Source organism: Geotrypetes seraphini, chromosome 7 (assembly GCF_902459505.1).
Source record: "Geotrypetes seraphini chromosome 7, aGeoSer1.1, whole genome shotgun sequence".
NCBI lineage: Eukaryota > Metazoa > Chordata > Amphibia > Gymnophiona > Dermophiidae > Geotrypetes > Geotrypetes seraphini.
In genome coordinates this window covers 21,060,917-21,077,480 of record NC_047090.1, presented here as the reverse complement: position 1 = coordinate 21,077,480, position 16,564 = coordinate 21,060,917, and the positions used below count along the sequence as shown (strand labels likewise).

The 16,564-nt window shown below is 39.5% G+C and overlaps 1 protein-coding gene across 2 annotated transcripts in view; it reads left to right on the top strand.

Moving 5' to 3' along the window:
- The window catches only part of IGF1 (insulin like growth factor 1), a 158,996-nt gene that overhangs the window by 25,253 nt on the left and 117,179 nt on the right, over positions 1-16,564 (top strand). The gene's annotated exons all lie outside the window — the stretch shown is intronic.

Sequence of the window (16,564 nt, the reverse complement as noted above, 5' to 3'; positions counted from 1 at the left end):
GGACAAATTCCTGGAGGGAAAGTCCATAGTCTGTTATTAAGACATGGGGGAAGCCTCTGCTTGCATTGGATCAGTAGCATGGAATGTTGCTACTGATTGAGGTTCTGGAATCTTATGTTACTCTTTGGGATTCCAGAATCTTGCTATTCTTTAGGATTCTGAACGGAATGTTGCTACTTCCTTGGGTTTTGGCCAGGTATTAGTGACCTGGATTGGCCACCGTGAGAAGAGGCTGATGGGCTTGATGGACCATTGGTCTGACCCAGTAAAGCTATTCTTATGTTCTTATGTTTCAACTCGTGCTGGGTCCAAATGTTCTCAGTATATTATGTCCTAGACATTTCCATGTGGATTATTACCGTAAGTTGTTTTAATAAAGCCTTCATCTTGGACATTGATCCTCCACAAGTCTCTTGTTTTGGTTAACTATTGCAGTGATTCCCAACCCTGTCCTGGAGGAACACCAGGCCAATCGGGTTTTCAGGCTAGCCCTAATGAATATGCATGAGAGAGATTTGCATATGATGGAAGTGATAGGCATGCAAATTTGCTTCATGCATATTCATTAGGGCTAGCCTGAAAACCCAATTGGCCTGGTGTTCCTCCAGGACAGGGTTGGGAACCACTGAAATATACTATGATTCAACCTGCTCAAGTATCTTCTATAGCAGTGATTCCCAACCCTGTCCTGGAGGAACACCAGGCCCATCGGGTTTTCAGGCTAGCCCTAATGAATATGCATGAGAGAGATTTGCATATGATGGAAGTGATAGGCATGCAAATTTGCTTCATGCATATTCATTAGGGCTAGCCTGAAAACCCAATTGGCCTGGTGTTCCTCCAGGACAGGGTTGGGAACCACTGAACTATTGGGTAATAACATTATAGCCTTAACATGATTTCCCCAATAACCCGGCTGTCCACAGCAGAGTCTACAGGCCTTTCCCATTTCCTTTTAGGGCTCCTTTTACGAAGGTGCGCTAGCGTTTTTAGCGCACGCGCGCGATTAGATCGCGCTACAGTGCACGCTAGCTGAAAAACTACCGCCTGCTTATAAGGAGGCGCTAAAACCGCTAGCGCACCTTTGTAAAAGGAGCCCTTAGTAAAACGTATTAGGATTTATGAAGGATTTGCGGAAACAAATTCTTTTTATTGCATGCTGCAAACTTCTTCATTCAGTAATTGTTTTTGTAGCTTTGAGCTGCTAGGATTTTTTAAAGTTGGATAGCTCTATCGATACGTTTCTTTAGATCGTTTGAATTATCTGACTGATTTTAATTCAAAGTAGTTTAGTTAAGATAAAATAACATATTTTTAGTTTAATGGCTTGTCTTATCTTTTACTATCAAACCTAATTTAATAGATATTCCATAGCTTACTTCTTCCTACATATTGCAAATGTTACTCGTATTACTTTTTCCATGCAAGCCTCCAGCCTTCAACACGCATATTTGGCTTGGCAGACGGGCTTTAGTGAGTCATGGAATGAAGAGAATTGGGAATAAGCTACTGAAAATGTATCTGATTTCTCCTTGTGTAATTTGGGAGCAAGCTATTGATAATATATCCAATTTTTCTTTTTTATGTCAGAAGCATTCTCTGCTTAGTGATTTATTCTGTATGAATACATTGGTACTCTTCAAATTTTATAGCAGAATTCCAAGTAGTGTGTTTTTCTGTTGCCTTTTGGCAATGCTCAGATTTAGAGGTAATGGGTAAAAAGAAATAAAAGCAACCAATAACCATTTTCAGTTTGTCTCGGGAGAATCTACATGGCATCCTTCCTGCCGTTATCCCTCTATCCTGGAACTCCCCAACCCCTACTTCCTCCAGATCCTCCCAAATTTTTAAACTCTCCTTCCCTTCCATAAAAGGTATTTCCCATGCAGGCAAACTTGGGTCATCCCTCCCCTTTAGAATCACTGAGATCTGGAATAACCTCACCTCCCCTCTCCGAACCTCAAGCTCCCTCCAACTCTTCCGCAAACACCTAAAAACCTGGCTATTCTCAAAACTGTAACACTTCCCCCCTCTTAGGCCTCTCACCTTCCTCTTTACACCTAACTCTTTAATCTCTCCACTGTAGTTCCTCTCTCATCCTTCTTCCTGTAAACCGTGCCGAGCTCCGCATTCGTGGAGATGGTGCGGTATATAAACCCAAGGTTTAGTTTAGTTTAGTTTAGTTTAGAATTAATTTTTTTGTTTGTTTCATCAAAACCAGACAAATTTTCTTTATCAAAGCTGGCTTTTCTCTAACCTATAATACTTTTTTTTCCCAGTGAATTGGGTTTTTCTTATTCTTTTGCCAGTCGGCAAGATAGGGTTCTTTTGCAAACACTTAGGACTCCTTCTACAAAGCCATGGTAGAGGTTTCTATTGTGGGTCGGCAAAGGTAAATGTTCCAATGCTCATAGGAATTCTATAAGCATCGGAGCATTTACCTCGCCGGTTGGTGGTAGAAACCTCTACCGTGGCTTTGTAAAAACCAGCATTATACTTTTCCCCATAGCCGTCCGAAGCAAAACAGAGGTTACCTCTCGGAAACAAAATTGTTTTGCAATCATTTTTAAATTTGAAACTTGAGGTAGAAAACATGGGGAAAGAGAGCTGGGGTAGGTATCACATAATGCTAAAACTGTGGACAAGACCAGGAAAAGAAAATCATATTAGCCCTATTTCTATATAGATCACAGAAAATGGCACATTCAAATTAGGGCAGGCACCCAATTTGTGTGCATAATTTAATTAGCAAATGAGCCAATTAGTGGCAATGATTTGGTGTTATTAACTACCAACACTAATTGCCATTAATTTAGATTGCGTGCTCGTCTTTAGGCGCTGGGATCTGCGTGTGTCTAAAAAGGGAGCATGGTTACGGGAGGGACATGGGTGGATAGTTTCATAGTTTGTTAAAAATTTGATTAAATGCTAATCAGAAGATTCAAAGTGTACATGAAAATAATAAATGAAAATTAAAGCAAAGGGGGAATTAATATATATAAACAGACAAGACCTATCACGGACCAAACAAACACAACCAAAGGTAGGATAGTAAATAGGAGGAGAGAAGGGAGAACTACAATTTTGAAGATACAGAAAACAGAAAATGAAAAGACATCCGGGAAGGAAGGATCAGAAGCGTTCCTAGAATTTGCACACAGTATTCCAGAAGGGGGATCCATGCCAGATTGAGGCATGAGAATTTAAACCAGGTTTTGGGCACAGATCCCGGCACTGTAAGTGCTATTCTATAAATGGCATCCAACTCTGAGCACCTACTTACATTCTTGGATGGCAGCCTGCGATTATTATGGCTTATGCACCGGTACACCGAGGTGAAGAACTAGCATGTCTGCTGTGAGTTTTACTCTGTGTTTTGCCTCGATTGACTCTCGCAAAATGATCACTCCTCGCTTATGGGTGTCTTGTGTGGCATGAACTCCAGACACCAAAGTCCTTCATCATCCCAGAAGACAGTTGCCATGACTTTGCCCGCAGATTTTCCTGTCTTGAACTTTTTTTGAGGGGTGGGGGATGACTTGTGCTTCCACTGCATTGACTCCATTTTGGACTTGGGATCTCTGTGATAGAACCAAGTCTCGTCTCCAGTCACCAAACAATAAAAAAAATATTCACTTAGTCTTCACAGAACTTCTCCAAGTTCTTCTCACAGCACTGGAGCCTGGTGGCCTTCTAAAATGGTGTCAGCATTCTTTATACAGTAGAGTAGTGCTTAGTATTGATTTGTATCAGTGCCAATTTTACAGAATTTTACATCATTTACAGAATTTAGCCCTATATATGTGCTTATATATTCAAGATCTTGCTGTAGCCTCTTATCCTCAATGAACTGGTCATCTTCTTTTGACCTAACCAACCACATAACTAAGCCTATTCCACTATAAACCTTCATTTGCATCTATCAAGGGTTCTTTCCTATTTGTTTGCCTCCATCTTCTTCTTGTGTAATGCAAGCCTTATAGTAATAGCTGTCAATAGCATCCGCAGTAGCAGTAACGAACACACAGTAGCAGTGCAATGAATCCTCCCAGTGGATGTCACTGTTGACAATCTATGTATGTTCATCATGCCTAAAGCATTAGCCCCCTTATAGTTTCCCTTCTCCTGAGAGCATAAATGAATGCTGCCTGTACTGCAGGGCTACTCAGTTCCTGTCCTTGAAGTTCCCAGGCAAGCCATTTGCAGGATATCCACAATGAATAGGCAAGAGAGAGATTTCCATGGACCGCCTCATTGATATGCAAATCTCTCTCATGCATATCCATTGTGGATATCCCGAAAACCTGCCTGCCAGCGGACCTTGAAGACCTAGAATTGCGTAGCCCTGCTTTACAATATCCCAGCCCTCTGCCAACCTGATAAACAGCAGCCAAGCCTGGGAATCAGGCCCAAGCTTATCACATGGCAGTGGCACTGGCACTAGGCCTTCTGAACCACCGTATCATAGACAGTTATCAGAAGTGCAATTAAAGCAAATGATATCAAATTCTTATGAAAGTGATTTCTGTTCCACAGTAAGCCCTCGTTTCTAAATTTCACGGAAGAGGCGGGGGGAAAGCGGACAGGCTGCTCTCTAATGCAGTACAGAATTAATCCAAAGATAATCCTACGGTCTGCCTCTCTAGGACTGAGAACACTAATTGGTGCACTTAGGGGTCCTTTTACTAAGGCGCGCTAGCCGTTTTAGCGTGCGCTAAAAGCTAACGCATCCATAGACTATAATGGACACGTCGGCGTTTAGCACGCGCAAAAGCGGCTAGTGCCTTAGTTAAAGGACCCCTTATTTTTTAAAAATTTATTATTCACAACCATCCAACAATTCTGATCGAGTTACAATCCACCATACAATAAAAAAAGATTACCTTAAATAATTCCTACTCAATCATGTACCAAAACATTTCTGGAAAAGCAAAGTTTTAACTGATTTCTTGAGTCGGGTTTTCGGGATAACCCTAATGAATATGCATGAGAGAGATCTGCATATGATGAAGGTGCCAGGCATGCAAATCTTCTCTGTGCACATTCATTAGGGCTATCCTGAAAACCCGACTGGCCTGGGGCTCCTTCAGGACAGGGTTTGGAACCACTGTTTTATATCCCATGGTAATGCATTCCACAACATTCCACCCTGCGAGGTTAATAAAGCATTATCTGTTTAATAGATGGGACCTCAAGACTGATCTTATCTTCAGATCGTAAAGCTTCTCATGCATTTCGTAGGTCTAGTGAGTTGTAGCTGTTTAACTATTAACCCAAGGGCCCTTTTACTAAGCTGTGGTAAAAAGTGGCCTTAGCATATGTCATTCCCATGCGCTAAGGCCATTTTTACCATTGGAGTAAAACGGCTGATTTTTCTATTTCTAGCATTAATGGCCACTTGCTGAGTTTCCCATTAGCAAGTGAGCACTTGCTGACACCTACTGTGTATGCCAGTGTCTCTCAAACATTTGTAGCTCCGGCACACTGAGCATAGCAAATGTTTCTCAAGGGCACACTAAACGGAGCAAATGGTATTTTTTTTTGCGGCACATTATAATTGAAATCATAAAATTGCAAAACCAACAAAAAATTAAATTTGAGAGTTATTTATTTAAAGTTCTTTAAGCTATGTATGGGTAATTGTAACAATAGTGGAACTAACGTAGATAGACTAGAATTGCTAATTAATGTGATGGATGTGATTTTTTTTTAGTGCAAATTAACTCAAAATGTGGCTCGATAGTTGACAACCAAACATGCATTTCATCATCCACAATCTACAGTCGTTCTCTTTTTTTAAATTTAATTTCTGTCAGAGCTGAAAACCCAAGTTCACAAAGATAAGAAGATCCATATGGTAACAAAGCCTTGATTGCTCTGTTACTCAAGTTAAGATAAATGCTGCATAAAAAAATAAAACTAAAATTACTTGCCGTTAGTTTTCAAGGACCAATCATGTCAAAGAATGATGCTTGTCTGAGCAGTTGTATCCTTACACACACAGACGCTTAGAACATTGACAGGCTCTTGCATATGCGACATAAGGTGGCCAAACAGGTTGAAATGGTGACGGCAAAAGCTAGAAGGATGCTAGGTTGCATAGGGAGCGGTATGGCCAGTAGGAAAAAGGAGGCATTGATGGCTCTGTATAAGACTCTGGTGAGACCTCATTTAGAATATTGTGTACAATTCTGGAGGCCACATCTTCAAAAAGATATAAAAAGGATGGAGTCGGTCCAGAGGAAGGCTTCTAAAATGGTGTGTGGTCTTCGTGATAAGATGTATGGGGGACAGACTTAAAGATCTCAATCTGTATACTTTGGAGGAAAGGCGGGAGAGGGGAGATATAATAGAGACGTTTAAATTCCTGCGTAATATAAATGTGCATGAGCCGAGTCTCTTTGATTTGAGAAGAAACTCTGCAATGAGAGGTCATAGAATGAAGTTAAGAGATGATAGGCTCCGGAGTAATCTGAGGAAATACTTTTTTATGGAAAGGGTGGTAGATGCGTGGAACAGTCTCCCAGAAGAGGTGGTGGAAACATTCACTGTGTCTGAATTCAAGAGAGTCTGGGATAGGCACGTGGGATCTCTCAGAGAAAGAGATAATGGTTACGGAGGATGGGCAGACTAGATGGGCCATTTGGCCTTTATCTGCCGCCATGTTTCTATGTTTCTATACATGTCATCTGTTCTAGTGTATACTTATGAAGGGAATTTTAAAAAATAAATTAAAATTCTGGAATTTCCCATGGCACACCCAGAATCTCTTCAGGGCACAGCACATTGCTGTGGCACACAGTTTGAGAGACACTGGTATAGGCACTAAGGCCTGTGCCGTTCAACACAGTTGTCAATCAGTCACTAGGTTTCTTTTATAGAATCGTGTCTTTTAGTGCCTAAGTCAACTTATCATAATGTTCGGTGGCAGGATATTAGGCCAGGATTTTCCTGGATTAATTTACCAGCGCCTAACACAGATGCCTGCAGATGCCTAAATCATTCCACACCCATTCTCCGCCCCTAACCATGCCCATTTTCAGGTAGGCACAAGTAGGTGTCACTAGGTGCCTTGCCGAGTTACATGTGGAACTTAATTATGTTTAAATTTCTTTTTAATAGGCTTTTAATGGTGTTCTCAATTACCACACCAATTAAGACAGTTATTTTTTTTTTTTTAATTCTTTATTCAATTTTTAAACTACAGAAGTGCACAATAATTAATACACTTACATATAATATTAAAATTAAAGCACCTTAAACTTACATTAATTTATAAAAAGGAAAATTATTTCCCCCCACCCTTTCACCTATTAAACAATAAATAAATACCTTCAATAACAATCAATATATACCCATTAAACCAAATCCAAAATATACCCCCTCCCCCACCCTTCCACCCTGGATGTATATGTTTAAAGGAACATCTAAAGAGATCAATCCTTGCAGTATTTAGTTAACGGTTCCCAAACATCTATAAATTTCTTGCCATAAACCGCTCCATTTTAAAAATATAACAAAGGGATTCCCACCAGAATGTGTAATTTAGTCTATCCCAATTTTTCCAATTTTTTTAAATAAGCTGTATTGCAACCCCTGTCAATATAAAGAGAAGTTTGTTATTTCTCACAGATAGTTGACTCTTCGCTTTCATAAATGTACCAAATAAAATGATAGTGCCACTGGATTCTCCAATAAATTATTTTATTTTTATAATTTGAATTTTTATTAATTTTAACTTTTGACAATTTTACAATTTCAAATGAAGAAAAATACAATGTAATCACCATAAGCCATAGGATCAAAATATAGGAATTTAAATAAAATATTACAAAGTATATTTAGTCCACAATTTAAATAAAGGCGGAGTTGGTGATAAGCTGAAATCTAAAATAAATAGGCAAATGGCAAAAAGGAAAATAAGAATGCAGTCTGATTTCTCTTAAACTATTCTTTCTTTCTGAGCTCTAAGAGCCTGCCTTACTCATGGTTAATCAAGAATTGCTCTTAGAAGATATAAATTTAGATAATTGCTGTGGATCATAGAAGACATACCTGTCCTCCTTATAAACCAAAGCACATTTATAAGGGAATCGTAGAACAAAAGTTGTCCCCATCTGAATAACCTGTGATCTCAAAATAAGAAATTGTTTTCGTCTTTTCTGGGTATAACGAGATACATCTGGAAACATTCTGATAGTGTTAGTCAAAAATGGAACATCTTTATATTTAAAAAACAACTGTAACATCCATTCTCTATCAGAATCAATGGCAAACTGTATCAACAATGTTGCAGAAGCCTGGACCTCCGTCTCCGACTTCTCAAGGAAATTAGTTAAGACCAGACTATCAGCAGATAAATTCTGCTGGTTTGGACGTTGAGACTTAACTCTCTTTGAAAGGTAATATATCTTAGAGAGAAGTGGATAAGAGGTTTCTGGCACCTTCAAAATCTCATTCATGTATCTTTTAAACATAACTAAAGCAGTTATTGGATAAGCTTTGGGAAAATTAATGATCCACAGATTACATCTCGTGATGGAATTTTCCAACATTTCTTGTTTGAAATGTAGACTCGCACTGTCTTTAACCCAAGTTAAAGCTTGCGCTTCCAAAGATTTCGTCCAGACTTCCAAGTCATCAGTCTTATTTTCCAAAGTAGTCACTTTATTCTTAAGTTCTAAATTCTTTGAAAGTACTTTAGTACACTGTGTAGAAAGTTGCTGTATTGGTTCCACAGAGAGACTTGAAAATTAGTAATAGCATTCCACAATAGGTCTATGTAGGGGCAAAAACTCAGTTCCAGTAACCCCTGTAGCCGTCAAAGTACCTATATCCAGAGTTACTACCGTAGGAACTTCATGAGCCGGCTGTGCTCCCCCCATGGAGCGCTGCGATGACGAAACAGACAGCTTCTCCTGCCTCAAACCAGAGCCGGTACTTCCGCTCTGCACAACCGGCAGGAAAACGTCCCAGGCTAACGCCTCTTCCGCTGCCTCGGGGCGGATCGGTGGAGTGCGCTCATCCGGGGACAGAGTGACACCCTCGAAGGATTCTCCAATAAATTATTAAATAATTAAGCCAATTAAATAATGGTGAGTTTCATGTGGAGCTCACCTAGGTGCCACCAATCTAGCCATCTAGTGAGGCCTACCTTAGGTGTCATTTATAGAACGAAGACTTAAAGGGCTGATTCTACAAAAGGCGCCTAAAGTTAGACGCCTCTTAAGCACCTAACTTAAAAGGCAAATACCCTTAACAGCCTCAATAATTGGTTAAAAAAATAATTTAATTGGGCGAGAGGCGTCTATCCGATTCTACAAAAGATAGTGCCTAACACCCAAGCGGGCATTTCTATGGGCAGAGCGTGAGTTAGGCGCCACTAAGAGCGATTCTCCAAAAACTTAGGTGCCCAAGGCCCTCTTTTACTAAGGTGCGATAACCGATTAGCACGCGCTAAACAATAACGCGTGCATGTTAGCCTATGGACATGTTAGTGTTTAGCACACGCTAATTCGGTTAGTGCACCTTAGTGAAAGAGGGGGGTAAGTTTTTACATAGACATCACAAGCCATGATTCTCTAAACGGTGCCTAAGCCTGATTGGCATGTGGCCAGCATCTTTTTTTTTTTTAAGGCACCGGCCGATTTAGGCGCTGTTTATAGAATCAGCCCCTAAGGGTTCATGCAGCAACCACACACCCACGACCCACCCTCGACCCACTCCCAGGGCTAAAGAAATACATTTTATATTTTAGCATGCTTGTAGCACAATCACTTGCAAGAAATTACCTTGGGATGCCAGAGCACACCCAGCGGTAAGCTTTTTTTTTTATTTTTTTGCTACAGTAAGAATGCTTTATTGCTTACTACAGCTTCATAAAAGGACTCCATAGTAAATAACTGCAAATAAAGATCACCATGGTTTGGTTTGGTTTATTTATTTATATCCCGCTCTTACCCAGGGTGGGTTACAAAATTACATACAAAATCGACAATAAAAAAAAACCAAACCATACAAGACCCTATTAACAACACAAAGCAAAAATACAAACAATAAAATACATAGGCGACCATCATCTCTTCCTTCATTCAGTTTGCCTAGAAAGGAGACCACGAGCTACACTTGCCACTCCTCTCAGGTTACTCCCATCTATGCTTCTATTTCATCCTCCATCTAACCCTTTGGCAATATTCGCTCACAAAACTGGAGCTGCCCCAGGGTTGTTGGTTTTATTTTCTTCTACAGCGGTTTCATTTTTCTGGCACAGCCAGAGCATAGCACTAACAAAATCCCACAAAGGTTGATTTATCTTTGCCATGAGATGATAAATGTGTGTTTTTTGCTCCTCTCTCGTTTCTCCCCTTTCATGTTTGTGCTTGGGTCATAATTAGAGCTGGGTAAGTTGAAGGATTCCACCAAGTGCAAAGTGAATTCTCTATGTGAAGAAAAAAAAAAAAAGTAAGCTTAGAAGAACTCAATTAAAACAGAGAAGCTATAGAAAACTGTGGTAGCAGGGAAAAGGAAAAATAGCTGACTAAGGAAATAGGAGTTGTTTTAACACAAGCAGTCAATGGAGAGATTTACTTTAAAGAAATGGAAGGGAAATAAAAGGTTCCCCTCCCGAAATTATTTCACTTAAAATCATTTTTTTGGGCTCACAAAAGTTTAGCATGCACGTTTGGAAAGCAATGAGACTTGCCCCCTCTTTTATGAAACTGCGATAGCAGTTTCTAGCGCGGGGAGCCCAATGAACTCAATGAGCGTCGGGAGTAGCACGGGCCATTAAGCGCGGCACCCCGTGCTAGAAACTGCTATCGCAGTTTTGCAAGAGGAGGCCTTTTGGTGACAGAATTGTATATTTAAATTTTTTTTTATCAGTAGCAGATGTACTCCACTCCGCAATCCCCCATTCCCCCTTTCCTGTTGGAAGTTACAAGAACAATCAGGCATCACACATTCCTCTTTCAGTCAGTGATTATTACTGCAAACGAAAAAAAAAAAAAAAAAAAAGCCTTATATTTTTGCTGATGGAGCAGATATATATTATCATTGCTAACAGCAAATGTTTTTATAAGAGAAGATAAAATTGTTTCTTGGGTTCCTGAAGTTATAAAGATAGATTAATAATATGCTGTTATTGAATGCAAAGAGGTTACTATGGTAATTGTGACTACATTTTCAAAGAGATTACACTGTTTGGATAGTGGTTAGTTTTAGCTGTATGTAGACGAACATACATGGATATGAACACAGCAGAGTAAGCTCGCTGTTCTATCGGTAGTAACCAGTTTTACCATGGAAGTTCAGTTTTGAAGAAAGCGGCAATTCTTCTGTAACAAATTAATTTTTTTATTTTTAAATTGGGAACTCTCCAGGGGCAGAAAAATATATAGGCCCTCTTTTACTAAGCCGCAGTAGAGGTTTCTGTCGTGGCCTGGGGCGCTAAATGCTCCAATTCTAGGAGCATCGGAGTATTTAGCGCTCCGGGCCATGGTAGAAATTTCTACCGTGCCTTAGTAAAAGAGGGGATAGAGTGACTTCTCCAACTTCCTCCAGTGGGAAACTGCTCAATTGGAGCACCCTTCTGTAATCTGGACATGCCAAGTACCAGGTCCACAGGGGCCATGGCCTCCCCAAAAATTGGCAGACGATGGTTGGTGCCTACCCACCCTCCCACCCGTTTCCCGATGTTTTACTTTATATCTGCGGTTTTGGGATTGTAGAGGATTTTCTGGGCATTTCATTGGGATTTTTTTTTTGGAGGGGGGAGTACGGGGGTTGCAGTGATGTATAAGGTGTACATGCCATGTAGCCATGTTGTTTATATTAATTTGGATTCCTTTCAATGCATTTGTTATGTATATTTTGTCTATCAATAAAAACAGATTTGACAGTATATGTATGAGATGGATTTGCATGCACTGCCTCCTTGAGATGCAAATCTATCTCATGCATATTTATTGTGGATATCCTAAAAACCTGACCTGCCTGTAGCTCTTGAGGACCGGGATTGCCTACTCTATGCATTGAAAGTAGTGCATGCACATAGATCTCATGCATATTCATTGGGGAAATCCTGAAAACCCGACTGGATTGCGGCCCTCAAGGAGGGACTTTGAGACCCCTGATAGACAGAGTAACAGGAGAACTAATTTAAAGAAAGTCACACATGAAGTCAGAAAGGTGTTTGAATATTGTTTCTGAGAGGAAGATTCTCTAATATTACTGGAAAAATCTGATAGGTTGCTGTCACGGCCATTATTGCAATGATTTTAAAAAGACGAGTCATTCTCAAACTTCCATGCATGCAAATGAGGTTTGTGGAATTTCGCAAAGGGTTGCTAAATTTACATGTGATAAGTCGCTGGTGATAGCGATCGGCACATGCGCTGAACACACCACGAAAAGAGGCTTAAATGTGCGCAGGTGCTAGGAAAAGCGACGTTGACATCATCTTCGGGTCACATTGCATAGCTTCTTATCAGGACAACATGAAAAGTGCGACAGTTTGAACCACCATCCATAATGCCATCCACTATTGAAGCACAAAACACGTGTGGCTCACAAAGGCCTATAATTCATGGGATTTTGAATTTTGTAATTTTTTTGAATGTCAAATTTAATCATGAACATTCAACCAATGCATTTAGGTACATATCAATCTATGAAGAACCAGCTCGCGACTCACCATTACTAATTAACAGGTGGAAAAAAGACCTCAGCATCACGTCGGATTAAACAAAAAATCCTCCAGACTCAGCAACTTCAAATATAACAATTTAAAGATGCAGATACATCCTTGGTCATAAAAACTCCACTGTATAAATCATTATTTTGTTTGAGTTAAAATTTATCATCAGTGCAGAGCATATTTCAATCCTCCACTCTCATAGATTATCTTCTTAGTCAAAAAACTCAAAACAACAAAATAATAATGAACTTATCTGCTGCAAGGATCTTCAATAGATGATATGCGCAGAGTCTAAAGATAGTGAAAAGGTCCGGATAAATCTCCTACGGACCCCTCTCAGCCAACTCCCGAAAGGGCCCCTGTTTCGCTATAATTAGCTTTGTCAGGGGACTAAGCTTTAGCTTGAGCCTAACGCTTCAAAAAAATTCAGCCACAGCCAGAAACACATGAGACATGCCTATATTATTTGCACTCAGGAAGTGTACTTTTGTTTCCCCCCCCCCCACTAAAAAAAAAAAAAATTCATGTGAATCTTGTAATTTTTTTTAATGTCATATCATGAGCCACAGCCAGAAACATATGCCTGAGATGCGATTTTCACAGTACCGGCACCCCCGGAGCAGTTGGTGATTTTTGGTCACCAAAAGCTTGCACCTCACTTCGGGAATCACATGGTGATGATACAGAATCACCCAGAGTGCTCCTTTGAATATTAATGAGCCCATTTTACTATCATTTTTATATTAATGATTGTGTTGTACTACATTTGCATGGCAGAGTTGGAGACTGCTAGAAAGATCAGAAAAGACTGCAGTAAGCCATTTTGATAATCGGACACTAAAAATACATGTATGCTAAACTGGCTGGAACAGGTTTAGTGACCATCGTTAAGGGCATGATAAGTTTTGAGAATCTTCTTCTAGGGTAGGAATGGGTAAGCAAGTGGATGTGTATGTGTGTGGGGCTAGTTACTTCTACTATTACAGACCTGGGTGAAGCGCCAAACTTTCACTTGCTTTCTGAAGTAGAGATAGTTTTATGTTAAGCAAAGCTTTTCAGGGAGTACATTCAGGGAGTGTGGGGGCTACTCCGGAGAAGATTCACCGATGGGTGTTACTTCGCGTGATGTCCTTTGGAGAGAGTGTGGTTAGGAATACTCCTTGGAAGGACCTCGATGACCTTGGAGATGTGTAGAGGGAGATCCTGTTCTTTAAATACTCTGGGCCATTTCCTTTAAAGATCTTGAAAATCAGAGTTTTCAATTTTGCCCCATATTGTACTGATAACCAGTGAAGTTTTTGCAAAATTGGTGTGATGTGATATGATCACAGCACTGTTAATCTTCTATCAGTCTTGCTGCAGCATTCTGAATCAATTAGAGCTGGTCTAAACCCTTTGTAGTCAGACCAGTGTAGCGTGCATTACAGTAATCCAATCTTGATGTTATCATGACATGCACAACAGTGATAAGACTTGCCTTCTCAATGTAAGGAGAGAGACAGCATACAGCAGTTGTTGCATTGATAGATAGTGGGGGCAACACTAATTCCCATTCATTCCTGCCCATGCTTGCTCCTGTCTCAAAATGGCTTTGACTCTGCTAGTATATACAGTATCTGGAATACTGACTGGACACAGTTCTGCACCACAGAACTTCTTAGAATTATAAGACAAGAGATCACTCTTAACCTTCAGTTCTAAAAAAAAAACCATTTAGCTTAAAAAAAAATAGTTTCAGATTTTCCAAGCTTCACATAATTGTGTATACTGGTTACGATCTCAACAGATTAGTAATCAGAAAAGACTGCTGGAATGCACTCCAACACTGCAGCAGAAAAAAAAAACCCAATACTAAACTAAATATAAAACATTTGCTTTAAACACTAATAATATTAGACAATCTGAGTTGAATCAATGATCCTACGCAGTGAAGAGATTAAAATTCTCTATTTCCCTTAAAATTCTTAAAACTTAATACTTAAAATTCTCTATTTCCCTAGTCCCCCTACTCTCTTCAACCTATATACGGCCTCTCTTGGCGTTTACCTGAACAAACAAGGCCTATCCTCTTATAGCTATGCTGATGACATCATCATCCTCATTCCTTTCAACCAACCAATGCTCTTAATGTCAGACATACTACACAGAACTCTAGCTACAGTTACGACTTGGATGGAAGACCACAAACTGAAATTCAACCCAGACAAAACTAAATTCATCCTCCTAGAAAATAACAAAATCCCAACCATAACCAACTTAGAAATCAACTCTATCAACTACCCTTTGCAAACCACCCTAAAACTTCTAGGTATGACTATTGACAAAGGCTGCACCATGCAACCACAAATTAACAAAACAATACAGAAATCTTTTGCAGTTATGAGAAACCTTAGACAAGTCTGAAAATTCTTCGAAAAAACACAATTTCAGCTCCTAGTACAATCTCTAATCCTAAGTATCTAGACTATTGCAACATCCTCTACCTCCCCTGCCCTGCAATAATGATTAAACAACTACAGACAATTCAGAATACAGCTCTGAGACTCGTCTATTCATTGAAAAAACATGATCACATTACTGAGGCATTCATCAATTCTCATTGGCTTCCAATCCAGGAAAGAATACAATTTAAATTCTACTGTATACTATTTAAAACTATAAATGGAGACAGCCCAACCTACCTAAACGACCGCCTCATCCAAACCACCTCTACCAGGCATAGAAAAACACACACCCCATTCACTTACCCCCCAATCAAAGAAGTAAAACGGAAAAAACTATACAACGGACTACTGGCCACTCAGGCAGCGAAGATAGACAACCAAGTCTCCAACCTATTGACAACAACCCCAGACTACAAGATGTTCAGAAAGGAAATAAAAACTATACTCTTCAAGAAATCCCTTAATAAAGCTTAATACCATGATAAAGCTTAACCCCCCTCTTACCATCCCCTCCCTAACCCCAGATCCTACCTTTCCCTCTCTTGGAAACCTTCTCTGATCTAACGTTGTAACCCTTCTTCCATAACTCTTTTTGTAATCTGCTTTGAACCGAAAGGTAATGGCGGAATAGAAATCTGTAATGTAATGTAATGTACTTAATACTTCCTTTTAGGCACAGGAGTCATACAAATCCAGTTTAAATTCTGAAACACACTTTACAAGTTCTTATGAATTGTCCCTTGAAATATAACTCCAAACTTAGGGGTCCTTTTACTAAGGCGCACTAACCGATTTAGTGCATAATAAATGCTAAATTGGTTAACAAGCCATAGTAAAAGGACCCCTTAATTTAGAAATCTCAATAAATCATGAAAACCAGCAGATATCCAATAAGCTCTTGACCTACAACTCACACAAACTCAGCTGTATCCTCCTTCACAGCCTTCTTATTACGCTCCTCAGCTCAACAGCCCTTAAGCAGGTTTAATTTGCAACATTTCTCATGAAACCAAACATTTATAGGAAATATTATTTGAAAAAAATTCACTCCTTCCACACACACACAAACTCTAGAGCTGGCATACAAATTTCACTGAGCAGACACACCAGTTCCTTGTACTGTCTTAAACTCTCTGCTCTTCAGCTTGCAATAACAGTCAAGTTCAAGTTTATTCGACTTTGATGAATCTCTTATTTAGTTTTACTAAGCGAAATACAAGAATTAATAAAATATACACATATTTTTACGCACAATTTAAAATTTAAAATAATGGGGTAGATAACTAGACATACAGACCAACTAATACAAAAGGGGAGAGGGGATAGAACTACAATTAAGTATTTTTAAAGTTCAAAGGAGAGACATTTATGGTAAAAACAACAGGACGGGGAATCTAAAAAAGAAAGAGGAGAAAGAAAAAAAATA